At 47.8% G+C, this 13917-nt stretch overlaps 1 protein-coding gene across 3 annotated transcripts in view; it reads left to right on the forward strand.

Moving 5' to 3' along the window:
* Positions 1-13917, forward strand: part of GPAA1 (glycosylphosphatidylinositol anchor attachment 1) — a 356377-nt gene that overhangs the window by 300806 nt on the left and 41654 nt on the right. The window lies entirely within an intron of this gene.

The following is a 13917-nucleotide window of genomic DNA, read 5'->3' on the forward strand; positions in this document are numbered from 1 at the left end:
GTCTCTTGAGTATACGTACTGATACTAAGAGTTGGGGGGATCTACAAACAACTGGGATAGCTTACTAAAGTCTTGCCTCCAAGTGGGACTTTAGGAAAACTCCCCTAACAGACCTGAGGAAGTTCTGGAAAAGTGTGTACGGGGTGCTCCCTCGACGCAAGTAAGGGAGGCTGCCTCACTGCAATTCCAAAGAGTTAACCCGAGATTTGGGGCTAGTCGACTCTCTCATAGAACCAGCAGAGGGGGGATAGGCCTTTTATGTATTACTCCCAAGTTCACAATTCCTTTTCTAGAATAGGCATTATTTTGGTGGATGGTTCGCTAAAGGGTTTGATCCTTGATTTCCAGGTGGTCCCTATCCTTTGGTCGGACCACAATATGGTACGGGTGGAAGTGGGGGATGGGTAAGACAAATAGTGCATTGCAAGTGGAAATGTAATGATAGTTAGCTAAAAGATATAGGGATCTCTCAAGGCATCCTGGAGGATATCCTGGAATACTTTGAGCACAATAAATGGGAGGTTGGTCTGCAGGTGTTGTAGGAGGGTTTTAAGGCAACCCGGTCTCATACGAATAGGCGGCCAGAGAAAGAGAGATGCTACAACAGGGGGAATTTTGCAGGGGGAAAGTTGGAGAGATCTAGTCGGGTGGGTCTTGGGGCAGTTACCTTACTCCTGCATCGGTGGGCAAACTTAACATTACAAAGCTAGGCCAGGGGCCCTTCTTATTCACGGAAAAACAACTGCTCTTTCTTAAACAAAAATAACATGAGAAAGGGGATAAAACGGACAAAATTCTAGCTTGGAGGTTGCAGGAGGGGATGAAAGGTAAAATGGTTGCCTCTATAAAAGTAGGGCACGATCCTTTATACCTCAAAGTATTCAGGAGATGGGTCACATATCGATAGCTATCTCGATCGGCTTCCAATCCCGGGGATCTCGCGAGAGGTGGCCCAGTCCTTGGATGCCCCAGTAACACCCGAAGAAGTCATCCAAACTATTAAAGCAATGAAGGGGGGCACGGCTCCGGCCTCCGACGGGTTCACAATGATATTCTACAAATTATACCGCTCAACAATTGCCCCTTACTTAGTTGTCTAACACAGATTTGGACAGTTCAGACCTCCCGGATACAATGATGGAAGCTCTCATTGTGGTAATTCATAAAGAGGGGAGGACTCGCTCGTCTTGTTCGTTCTACAGGTCGATATCCTTGCTGAACCATGATGTAAAAATACTCGCCAACATCCTGGGAAATAGACTTGACTCTATTCTACCAACTCTCGTTCACAGGGATCAGGTGAGCTTTATTGGAGGGAGACGAGGTACAGACAAGATTAGAAAGACAACAGACCTTATGCACTTTGCTAACACCCAAGATCTTGATGCTTGCCTGGTGGTGATAGATTCTGAGAAGGCTTTTGATAGGGTGGTGTGCCTATATATGACCAAAGTCTTGGAGAGAATGGGCCTTGGGGAATACGTTAGGAAGAGGATTTCGGCCCTATATGCATCGCCAACGGCGAGACAGGTTAATGGTTCATTGACTGAGTCTTTCCGATTGAGCAGGGGAACGAGATAGGGATGTGCCATGTCACTGCTGCTTTATGCCGTGACAATGGAGCCACTGGCCATATCCATCCAATGTAACCAGCAAATCAAAGGGATACTAAACTTAGGGTACTAAACTTCAAGTTGTCACTGTTTGCAGACGATATGTTGTGTTACCTTACCAAGGTGTTGTCCTCCCTCCCAGAGCTCCTATCTCAGTTTGCAAACTTTTTTTCAGGCCTTAACATAAATAGTGACAAATCTTGTGTGATGCTGATGGGGGAAGGGGGTTATCATTCATGGATTCCAGGACTCGGCTGGCAGGGATGAGAGTGGAGAAATCGTGCATCAAATATCTCCGGGTTCACTTTACTAGGATCCTGGATAGGATAAAACAGGCTAATTCTGACCCGATGGTGGGGAGAGTACTATCGGGCTGGCCAGTTGAGAGTAATGTTAGAGCATATGAGGGATGGCCAGAGGACATACTGGACTTACCTGAAGGATTTGGATTCTCACCCTAGTAAGGTCAGGGTTTGACTGTGGCCTTCAACTAATGATATACAAGGAAATTGAGGGATCTCCCCACTATGGGCGTTCTCTGGGCTGTATGGAGATAGAACTGTCTTAATGCTGGGCTTTTATCTTGGCCCTCGCCGTCCTTGTCGATATGGGGTCCTCAGATCGACCTCTCCCGACATGGTTTCAAGGGCTCCAAACATTGATCATACAGAAAGAAGCCTGTAAAGGGCAGGCAAAGTGTTCAGTGGAGGGAAGTTTGAGGAGATGAGAACATAGGGGCAGAGTTCGTTGGCGATTTTCAATTGCATCCATTTTAAGGGAATCTTCCCCGACCAGAGGTGGGTGGGGGGGGGGATCTCTCTAAAATACCTAACCCAGTTCGAGAAAGTCCTAGAGGAGTCTGTCAGTCGAAAGGGTATACTCTCAAGCATATATAAAGTCATGATCATGGCTGATGTGATCGGCCAATCAACCTTCAAAAGATACTAGGTTGAAGTGGCATTGAGGGATATTACTGATGAAGAATGGTCAAAGATCTATAGGGCTGCCTTTCATGAGAATCTGTCCACCTCAGCCATGGAGCATAATTTCAAGATCCACCAGGTGTGGCACTGCAATCCTCTTAAACGTTCTATGTTGTTCAAAGGGGTCTCCCCATACTGTCCCAGGGGCTGTGGGCGGATGGGGTTGCTAGCCCACATGTAGTGGCACTGCCCGAAGACTCAATTTATTTGGAATGAGATCTTACGTTGGATTCAAGGATATTATATGTTAATGTTAATGTTAAAGGACATTTGTACCGCGCACTATCAACACCGGAGTGGTCCCTTGGCGCTCTGGTGGCTCTGAAAGAGGAGGGAAGGTTGAGTTAGTGGGAGGAAGCAGGAAAAGTGCAAGAGAGCAGTGATGTGCTGTCGGCGGCCTCAGCCCGGGGGGTCCGTTGGCTGGTCCTGGGGTGTTTGCGGCCCTTAGTCGTCGTGTACTGTTGTGCAAGGCTATGTGTGTTTTTTGTTTTGTTGTTGTAATGTAGTGACGTTTGTGCGGTTTGTTGTGCTGTAGGTTTTGGTTGTGTTTGGTTGGGAGTTTGAGAGGTGTATGCAGAAAGGGAAATTGTTAGTAGGGTTGGTTAGTTTGCGTCTCTATCCTGAATTGAAGCGTTCGGCTTTTTTAGTCTCCCTTGTTGCGGCTCTGTCCAGATCTGGGTCTGACTGGCATACAGGTTCCTTACTCCTCTAGCCCCCGCCTCTAACATGCTTTCTCATAGCTCCCCTTATCTTCCATTCATACTCCTTGTTAGGGAGAATTCTCTGTAGGGCTAATTTCCCAAACCTAGTGAGTCCCCCAGCAGCTTTGCTGGATTTTTGGGGTTTATTTTTTTCTCTCCTGCTAAGAGTGAGATTCTTTTTGCTCCCACTCTTAGACATTATTTGAGGTGTTCCTTTAACTTTCCACGTTTTTCATGGGCTATGGGGTCTTTTACTCCATAGGGTCTCATGTGTTTTTTTGATGTGGGTTACACAGCACCCTCCGTGCCGTAACCCAGGGGTGTCGTAGCGACCCCCCAACATAGACTCCATACACTGGGACTGACCACTGTCTCCCAGGGCATGTAAAGTCACCATTGGCTTTGCTAGTCCCAAATTATGAACAGAAACCAGTACAAACCATCATATTGTGGATGTACTGGTCGGGGCAATTCGCTTGCCCCAGGGTCTGTTGTTCGAGGGGGCACGTCTCAGTCCCCCCTGATCGAGTTTTGGCTGGTGGCAGTGGATACTACTTTTTATATTCGACCGCGAATGGGATTTTCCCATTGTTTGAGGCTACCAACTTTAATTATTTAATTCTTATAGCCTTGAACATACCGTCAGTTTATTTATTTAATATTAAATCACTGGTTGGTATTTTTTGCCAGAACTCTATTCTAAAATGGCGTTTGTGTTCTCTTCTGTGACTCCAACCCAAGTCGAGCCCTTTGTTCCACTTTTTGGCGGGCTTCTCCACAGAAGCCTCCAAAAGTGGTACCACTCTGTCTGGGTACCACAGGGGGTTTGGGAGGGGGTTTAGGCACCTTGGACTGAGTTACCTTGGTAACTCAAGTCGCACTCTTGTGTGATTGGCCCAAGTGGTGAGCCGGCCGGCTCACCACTTAGCATGTTTGATTGACAGCTAGGCTGAGTGAATGGGGGTATGCTGCATAAAAGCAGGGCTTTGGGGACTGGAACTTCAGAAGTCGCCACAGGACCTAAGAATCCGAGGAGGGAGAAGCTGAGCCGGCCTGTAACGACGACACCACCGGTGGAGCCCTGCTGAACAGTCTCACCACTTTTTCCAACGATAGAGGAGATCTCCAGCCCGGAGAGTCTTCTTCATTCGACTGGTGGGGATAACCAGTCTACCTTCTTTTCGCCTTCCTGGAGCATCTCGTGGCTGCCTTGCCTGTGCCAAGCACCCCGGCAACCGGGATACCACGTTTTCACCACTACCGCGAACCGAAAGGGTAGTACCTTTGTACCGGAGAACTCTGCGGCTGGTTTCTTCCCTGGCAGTGCAACGACCTTCATCTTTCCTCCACGACGAGATCTTCTCTTCCTCTGGACGACGCTGCGACTTGCACCCGCTGCCAGGAACAACTGCCCCGCTGGAGGATCCTCTCCATTTAAGGTACCGTATTCCACCTGGCTTCCCTTGCAACCGATTGAACGGGGTGTATTAAATCCTTGTCTCTAGAACCTGGGTTAGCCTGGGACACCATAGCTAACTTTTCTGAACTGAACTAAACCTTTTTCGAACTACCTCCACAAACTTCGAAGACTTTGTGTAACTGTCTGATCATGGGCATTTTCCGCCGGGCTCCCTGGAAAGTGGGCCTGGCACCTAAACTTCCTTGCTCACCAGTAGACCGTGCCTTCCTAACTTGCTGTGGTTCTTTAAAAAGTGTTTAGTGTGTATGCTTCCATAATTCTGCTTTTTCCCTCCCTTTTTATTTAACTTGTTGGAGTGCCATCGAACGTTAAGCGCTCACCTCTGTCTGGAAATAAGTGGTGTTAACTAAGACTTGTCCAACAAGTAATCAGGGATGTACATATGATAATAGTGATTGTGTTTTGAACTGATCTTACCAATTTAGTGCTAGTGTGTTTTATAAGTGTGTGTTAAATAATTATATACTTTTACACCCAACTCTGGTCAGTGTTTGCTTGTGCTACTGTATTTCTGTACCTAGTTTGTATGCTCTGTATACTGCCTAACTCTTCTTGAGGGAAGTCTGACTGCTCAGCCACAGCTACCAAGTGAATCTGTGTGGTATAGACTGCTACCAAGTGGGTTTACTGCCAAACACCTGTAGTCTTAAATCTTTTGCAGTGGTCCCTAAGGGAACAGCACAGGTTTCTGCCTAACACTCCTGTGGCCATTGCACCTGCCAATGACAACCTCTCAGGTAGTGGGGTGATTGCCAATATGTCGATAATTCCACACCCGTGTGGTACCTGGCTGTGATTAAGTAAGGGCGTGCGAGAGTGTTGGTGGGATTGTCTGGGGTAGTTGACTCAGTCTCCGTACGTGCCGCCTGTGTTCCAGTCTATCCGGTGTCACCCGTCCAGGTGCCGTGGGCGTTACTCTCTCGGGTCAGGGATGTCCGTGTCTTTTCGGTTTAGTCATCCTTTTTTTTCCAGTTTCGGTTTCTTGGTTTAGTCTGTGGTGCTGTAGAGCCAGGTTTTTAGTGATTTCCTGAATTTTAGGTTAAGGCTGTTTTACGGCTGCCATTTCACGTTGGGCAGTACTCTTTGTATAACGGACCCCTGTGGCAGGTTGGTTTTTGTAATTTTGCCTCAGTTCATGCTTGGATTATGAACAGTTTAAACTACGGTGCGAGGAAGGGGTGCAGTGAGCTGTTTTCCAAATGTATTTTGCATCATTCTCGGGTTTTTCCAAATGATTGGAGCAGCCTCGTGGGTGCCTTTTTGTTTCTGGCCAGTACCCATGCGGATTCGGTTCACCATTTTGGGGTTGGCGGGGAGGAGCAGGCTGCCTAGGATACCGGGGTTAAGACAAAAAGAAGAGCTGGCTAAATGGACAGGTAGTGCGGTAGGAATGTGTCGGCAGCAACGCAATGAGATTTCTACGGAAAAAGTGGCCTACAGTAATTGGAATGAGAAGATGCCTGTTTGAGTTAAGGTTCTTTTTTAAGACACACTTTCTGTGTGAACAAAATGTACTCATTTGCTGTTATATGCTTGCCAAGTTGCCGAATTTTTGTTATGATCTACATGCACTCTGTTTCAATTTTGAGAATTGTAAACGCTGGTTCATTAAGAATGGATTGATATATGAATGAATGAATAACGTGCCTACACACAAGTGTTTCAAGGCGCAAGTGGCCGTAATGACCATGTTATTCTTTTTACATCGCCGGCTGCCGGGCCTGGCTAAAAAAACATTATAGAGGAACAGCTTACCCTGGATCCCCTACAGATGTTATTGGGCATCCCAACTCCAAACAGGGAGGAATATAGGTATCCTAGGTTCTGGAAGGGGATGTTCCGAGTGGGTAGACTGGCTATAGCTCAGAAATGGCAGAGTGCATTGGGCCCGACAAGGGAGAATTGGGGGAAGAATTATGAGAAAGTTTCATCATGTAAAAACAAACAGAGGTAGTTAACGATCTCCTTGGGTCCTTCCATGAGGAGTGGGCCCCGTTGATTGCAAGGTAGGAGAAGGAATTGGGGTGACCTTGGTCGACTTTAAGGGAATGGGCTTACAGCAGATTTGCAGGAGGTGGTAATTGATGTGCACACCTGGTTCTTGGTGGAGTGGGATATCACCAGGGGGACCCGGTGAATGCTGTGGTTCGATGGGAGAGGCTGATGGGGTGGCATTGGCTGGCTGTTCAGGGGACTTGTTAGAATCATGTATTGAAAGTGCAATTGCCGAGATAGTTGATGGTACCTCAAGAATGTGTCAAATTGCGTTCCTTTGTTATCGTTTGCAAGGTTTTAAGAGGTTAATGGGGAGTGGCGGGTACGGGGGGAGGTGGGGACATTTTGACAAGTGCGTGCAGAATTTTTCTCATGTTGGATGTTATTTGAAGCAATACACACTTATAACATTTAAGTTAAAGAAAAAAGAACATAGCGCAACAGTCATTTCAAAATGGAAGCATTTGGGGCTTGGTACATAAAATCCTTGCAAGAGGCATGTTTTGCACTATAGAAGGATGCAATTTAAACAGGAACAGGCTACTCTCCATTCGGGTTCTGCTTGGAATTCCTCACAATAACCAATTACTATATACCAATGCCTGTCTCTCAGATGTAAAATGTGCTACACCTAGCCACCACCAGCACTCACCTCATCCCCCCACTGCCCCTTAACCTCTAGGTGTTTCATGAATCCTGCAGCTGCCACAACTACCTTCTGGTAATGGTTTGGTTTTTGCATTGATTGAGACTTGGGAGCCACACATTTAGTCATGTTTTCTATAACTTAATTCACTTTCTTATTGTTACTTTTAAGTATAGCAAATACTATGTGGATAACCATCGCTTCGAGTGGATTGTGTCCTCCCACGTATTCCTCATCTTTGATATTCGATATCCAGATTCAGATGCTTCGGAATTTTTATTTCGGCAGAGGGCGCTGTGGGTCGATGCAGTTGACTAGATGTCCCTCGAGGGCCTCCGTCTCGAGGTGATGTCATCAAAGATATATATAGTACGCGCTGCACCTAGTAGCTTCAGTTCTGTTTTTCCGAGTAAGCTTACGGTTCGGGAAACTACGGCGCGCTTCTATTGTTGAATTCGCAATGTCTTTTTTCCTCGACACCTACTATCCCGAAGACCGGGTTCAAGAAATGTCTGGACTGCGGCTCCAAGATGTCGATAACGACCCACATCGAGTATGTTTGTGTTGTCTTGGTGTGTAGCATTAGACCCTGGCCTGCTCCAAATGCCAGTCGATGACTGGAAAGGCTCTGAAGGAGCGAAAGGGGAAATTGGCGGTAGGTAGAAATCCCCATCAACTACCCCGTCGAAGAAAACGTCGGACGAGCCAAGAGGCGACTCTCCTCGAAGGAAGAAGGTAAAAATATCCAGGTCGAGGAGTGGCTCCCACCACTCCTCATTGTCGAGGAAGTCGAATAAGAGGCGCCATAGGTCGCCCTCTTCAACTTTGTCGTCAGACACTTCCTCTGAGGGGGTTTTATCTTTTCCCACAAATGCTTCCGCTCCTGCCGAATGGGAGGCAATTAGGATAGAAATGCTAAAAATATTTGAGAAACAAAAATCCTCGACAAGCCATGTTCCTACCGTGCCTTCTAAAGCCGGTAAGGAAAGGGCTCGAGCCAAATCCTGCACGCCCTCGAGCCCGGTACGAACGCCACATCCTCATTCGAGAGATTATCGAAGGATCCTTCGAGCCGAATGTTGAAGCATAAGTTGAGATCGAGGTGATCGACGCCAGCTGTGCCATCAACATCAGCCACGCCATCTACACCAATGGCACCATCGACACCGTCGAAACAGAAAACGACTTCAGTAAAAATATCGACGACGCCACAAGCGTCAAGTTCAACCTTCGAGAAACCTTTGATGCCCATTCCAGATAAGACTTATATTCCTTTACCAAGGAAATATTATTTCAAATCACTAAACTCAATGTATGAGGAAAATGAGCCATCAGATAACGATGCACCATTTGGGCTACAATATGGTACACCAAATGTGCCTGAGTTTTATTTCAGAGGAGTCGAGACTAAAAGATCTTTATGACAACCTGCAAACAGCCAGTTTAGTGGACACTTCACCAGAGCTAGAATGTGGTAAATTTGAAGCTGGTGAGCCTGCAGATGCCTCATATAGACAGTTAATGTCTAAGGTTGTAGATTACTTGGGATGGATTAGTCCTGCCCTCCCCTTCAAGCAGGATGGTTTAACAGACATCCTTGATAAGGGTCCACAAATGGATCCCATTTGACCATTCCACATTGCTCTCCAAAAAAGGGCGGCAGCAAATTGGAAAACGCCAGAGTCTAATCCGGCAATAAACCAAAACCTGACTAGAAAATACTGCCCATCTAGTAGTGACTCCAACTACTTGTCAAAACACCCCACTGCAGAAGGTCTGCCGGTGCAGGCAGCTACGGCAACTTCAAAACAGGCAGCTTACCCAACCATCCCCCCAGATAGGGATGAGAAGAGAGTAGATGCATGGGCAAGTAAAGTGTTTTCTGCAGGGAGCATGGCTCTTAAACCTTAGCCAAATTCTAATTCAGTCTATGGGACTGTATTTCTATGGCGGCTGAGCATATTCCTGAGGGGGAGGAATGAGACAGATTCTTGGCTATTGTTGGAGACGGCAAAGAAGCCATGTGTGAGTCTCTTCAGTCTGGTCTGGATTCTGCTGACAGCATCAGCAGAACCATGGCAACAAGCACTGTAATACGCAGATTTGCGTGATTGAGGAAGTCTGGTTTTGCGCCGGATGTGCTGTCCAGACTCCTTAACATGCCTTTTGACTGATCTCACCTTTTTATCAATAAGGCGGACGAAAGCCTTGAGAAGTTGCAGACCTCAAAGGCGGCAGCCACACCCTTAGGTGCCGCTATTAGGCAGCCTCAGCCCTTTCGCCCCAGTGGACAGCCTTGGAGGGGTAGATCTTTTCGCTACTGCTCCTCAGTTGGAAGAGCAAGAGGAATGGCTGGTCAAAGAGGCCAAAGAAGATTCCCTCGTGGTGGACGAGGGAGAGGTGCAAAGCCTACTCAAGTAGGGGCCTCCTTACCAACAGCCACTGCTTCAGCCGCCTCAAAACCTCTCTGAGGTCTTGAGTCACGAAACCCCAGTGGGAGGCAGGCTATCTCAGCATCTGAAAGAATGGTGAGACATTACTTGGGATGCATGGGCATTGGAAACCATAGCCCAAGGTTACTGCCTTCCCTTCATTCAGAGACCTCAAACCATCCACCGGCGAGCCACTCTTTGAGGGTTCCAGATCCGCTCCTTGTGCAGGAAATTCGGACCCTACTAGAGAAGGGTGCTATAGAACCAGTGCCTGTAGCGAGAGGAACAAAGGACGGTACTCTCCATATTTCCTAATACCCAAGAAGGACGAAGGAGTGAGACCCATCTTGGACTTGAGATACTTGAACAAGTTCCTCAGGAAATACAAATTCAAGCTGGTCACACTTTCTCAGATCCTTGAGGACCTCCAACTCCAGGATTGGATGGTGTCATTGGACCTTCAGGATGCTTACTTTCATGTGCCAATCCATCTAAAGCACAGAAAGTACCTGAGGTTCGCCTTTGGCGGTTCTCATAATCCGTTTCGATTTCTGCCTTTTGGGCTGACCTCCGCCCCAAGGGTTTTCAAGCTAATGGCGGTGGTGGCAGCGAGTCTCAGAGGGGGAAATCACGTCTACCTCTACCTGGACGATTGGCTGATCAGGGCACGTTCTCCCGAACAAGCATTAGATCATCTCAACGTCACCTGCCACTCTCTTCACAGACTGGGCTTCTCCCTCAACTACAAGAAGTCCCATATGAGACCATCCCAAAAGCTCCAATTTATCGGAGCTGTACTGGATACATCCTTGGGGTAGAGCTTGCCACCCGAGGTGAGGGCTCAAGACATTCTGCAGATGGTCTCCAAGTTTGAGGGCGCCCAGCTTCTTCCGGCCTTCGACTTTTTTGAGGTTGCTCGGCCTCATGGCATCCTGCATTTTCCTGCTGCCAGAGGATCGCCTGAGGATGAGATCCCTTCAATGGGCGCTCAGGACACAATGGTCTCAGTTCTCGGGCAACATGTCAGACCTACTTAAGGTTCCAAGCAGGGTTGCACAGGATCTCCTGTGGTGGGCCTCCGAGGACAATGTTCTGAAGGGAGAACCTTTTTGACAACCATTGCCGGATATAAGAGTAGTGACGGACGCCTCACTCACAGGGTGGGGAGCCCATGCCAACGATCTGACAATCAGCTGTCGTTTGTCTCCATCGGAGTCCAAACTACACATCAATCTTTTGGAGCTGAGGGCAATCAGAATTGCGTTGAAGGCCTTTCTGCCCTCTGTACGGGGAAGAATGTCCTGATAATGACGGACAACACAGTGGCCATGTACTACCTCAACAAGAGAGGAGGTATAGGGTTACTACCACTGTGCAGAGAGGCATTGCACCTCTGGTACTGCGCAATTCATGAAGGAATCTCCCTATCAGCAGTTCACCTAGCCAAAGAGGAGAACACAGCGACTGAAGCTCTGAACAGGCAGAGCACAGTCTCCCACGAGTGGGAACCTGCTCAGGAGGTCCTTCATCAAGAGATCTTCACCCTTTGGCGAACCTCTAAAGTGGATCTGTTCTCCAACAGTGTCAACATGAAGTGCGAACTGTACTGCTCCATGGAATTTCCTCCAAGAGGAGCTCTAGGAGAAGCGTTCTTGGTGGGCTGGGAGTTTCCACTCCTGTATGTATTTCCTCCAGTCCTCGTCATTCCTCACGTGATCAGGAGGTTGAGAAAGTTCGGGAAACTCATGAACCTAGTAGTTGCAGTGGCTAGGGCCAGGAGGACGTGGTACACCGACCTTCTGGACATGTCCATCTACCCTCCAATAAGTCTTCCACAAAGAGAGGACCTCCGCTCGCGAGAGGAGGGTGAGGGTTCTCCATCCAGAGGACAAGACACTCCGCCTTCACGCATGATTTCTGAGAGGCTGAGGTACAAGGATTGGGACCTCCCCGGTGACGTAATGGTGATTTTGCTTTCGGCCAGTATGCCAGCAACAAAGTCCTTGTACCATTGCTGTCGGAACAAATCCTGAAGCTGGTGCAAAGACAAGAATGTTGACCCTTTACTATGCAAAATACCAAGTGTTCTCTTTTCTACTATATCTAGCCAATCTGGGACTCCAGGTTTGAACAATTAAATGCTATTAGGTGGCGCTATCCATCTTTAAGCGCTTGTTAAGATGGATTTCTGAACTCTGACCTAGTGGGCAGAGGTTCAGAATGCCAGCCTAGTTTCTTGTAACAGGGTAACCTTCTGGACAAGCCAGACCAATCAAGGTAGCATTGCTGGCGGTCAAGGCTAGGTCTCAGTAGGGGTGAGGGTGACTCAAAGCCCACAATGAGCACACACCGTAAAGGACACTACAACACTCTCATGCAGGTGTATATATCAAAAATACATTTACATTTATTTGAGGCCTTTGAAGACGAACACAAAGCAAATATCAACAGTAATACTTCAAACCAATACAACACTAATATGAAAAATATATACAGTTACCAAGTGGCACCTGCAAAGTTCGTCACCATGGCTGGGCGTCACTGTGACCGTGTGCACTCGGGTTCAGTCGTACTCTCCTTATTCCAGACCTACGGCGCATAGGTGTACGGAACTCGGCAGGGGAGTGCCTTGGACCCAGTGCTTACAATGTACCACGTTTCAAGTGTCAACTCGAAACGGCTGCAGTTTCAGAGCAAAGGTCCTGCGCAAGCTGTTCAGTTTGCTGGTTGGCCCAGGAACAATTCCCGAAGAGGCTTGTTTGCAGGTTAAGATGAAGGTGCCGTGAATAGTTGTTCCCACTATTCAAATGGGTCGAAGCGCCTTTGCAGACCTTCTGGTTCGATCAGATGCAAAGGGGTACTGCGGGACAACAGCGGTTTCAGGGTACCAAACCTTCCAGCGGGTCACCAGCGGTTTCTCAACTCGGCTTCTTAGTTTCAGGATGATTGGATCCTATCCTCGGTTCAGTGAGAACTCAAGAGATCGACCTGGTATGGATGTTTGGAACCTTCTCTTATCCAGAATCTCCTTTGTGCCAAAATCAAGAGGACCAATGGGAGATCTACTCACATACAGGCACACCAGATGTGTACCAAACACGGACCACAGGGTTCCCAGTCATACCCAGCACACCAGACTCTCTGGCACCCAGGATGTGTATTGGAACTAGACAGTCCAGCCCACATCCTGGAGGCAGATATGCAGAAGCCCACAAAAGCTCGATGTTTCGCAGGAGAATTCATGACCAAATAAGGACTAACCCGGGTCGGCTTAACTTCGGGAAGGTAAAGGGGCATGATGGACACAGGACAAGACAAAGAACCTCGTGGCAGGGCCATTTTGGAGCCAGGCCACCTTCCTGTGCCAACCGCAGTAATAGCGGTTTGCGTGGCAAGAAAGGGTTAAAAATATTCAAAAAGATAAGCTGCCACCAGCCCTGTCCTAGGCACATCTGTACTTCTACCAAAAAATCCTTTGAGGGAGTCTAGGGCGTTTGGAAAGGAAGACCCCAGCGCACTGTACTGTAAGGTACATTGTGCACTGGTAACATGTTGCAGAAAAGTTGCAACATAGCAATGGACTAAGGGAAACAAAGTCTCCCAGGACTGACTGTCTTTAAGGGCATGTCAGTTTCCCCATAACAAAGTGAGCGAAAACCCAGCGGAGTGCAGCAGAAGGCTGTGCTCCACTGGCAAGTAAGGCTAGGCTTGTCAGACAACAGCAAAAAGTTGGGGGGGGGTCACAACTCGAGTGAACATTTCACATAAATGGGTAACTTTCCTAACAGCGCTCGTCAGAGGAATCTTCATATTTTAAGATCCCACTGGTAACACAATTTCTAAAGGGACTCGCCAATGTGCCCCCCCCCCCTCCCCCAACCCCCCACTCCAGGTTCTAGTTGGGGACCCAGTTGGGGACCTTAATCTGGTATTAAAATGTCTTGTGTGCACCATTTGAACCTCTACATTCATGTCCGTTAAGGTTGCTAACATTTAAAACCATTCTATTGGTAGCGCTACCTTCAGCCCGTAGAGTGAGTGAATGGCAGGCACTATCATCTAAGCCA

The sequence above is a fragment of the Ambystoma mexicanum genome, chromosome 5q (genome assembly GCF_040938575.1).
Source record: "Ambystoma mexicanum isolate Mex_15411 chromosome 5q, UKY_AmexF1_1, whole genome shotgun sequence".
Taxonomy (NCBI): Eukaryota; Metazoa; Chordata; class Amphibia; order Caudata; family Ambystomatidae; genus Ambystoma; species Ambystoma mexicanum.